At 60.1% G+C, this 341-nt stretch overlaps 1 protein-coding gene across 2 annotated transcripts in view; it reads left to right on the top strand.

Moving 5' to 3' along the window:
* The first annotated feature begins 36 nt into the window (after positions 1-36).
* MUL1 (mitochondrial E3 ubiquitin protein ligase 1) overlaps positions 37-341 on the top strand; it is a 3,484-nt gene continuing 3,179 nt past the window's right edge. The window contains exon 1 of one of the 2 annotated variants that reach the window (XM_005428179.2): positions 37-167. The gene's annotated coding sequence lies outside the window, so the exon portion shown is untranslated. Of the gene's footprint in view, positions 170-341 lie in introns of both variants that reach the window. The other variant, XM_031062942.1, reaches the window with a different exon arrangement.

Raw genomic sequence — 341 nt, 5'->3', positions numbered from 1 at the left:
CGGGGCAATGCATGTGCCCGTCCCCCGAGCCGCGGCCTGGTCGCGCCGGCTGAGCCGCGGCCTCTGTTTGCTCCCGCAGGGCGCCAGGAAGGTCCGGCTGGACGGGGACCTACGGGCCGTGCTGCTGGAGGCGCCCGGACGCTGTGTGCCCTATGCAGTCATAGAAGGTAAGGTCGTGTACGAACACCAGAGGTTTATGTCCAAAAAGGAAACAGAGGAGTTCTATAACTTTATTCGAACCAAGGGAGGGGTCATGGGCATTTCCCATGGGGCCTCTCAGATTACTAGAGGATGCAGCCTCCTTTTTATTCCCGCTTCCCGGCCGCATTTTCCTCTCTCTT

Source organism: Geospiza fortis, unplaced genomic scaffold (genome assembly GCF_000277835.1).
Source record: "Geospiza fortis unplaced genomic scaffold, GeoFor_1.0 scaffold353, whole genome shotgun sequence".
Classification (NCBI taxonomy): Eukaryota; Metazoa; Chordata; class Aves; order Passeriformes; family Thraupidae; genus Geospiza; species Geospiza fortis.
This window is presented reverse-complemented; position numbering and strand designations above follow the sequence as displayed.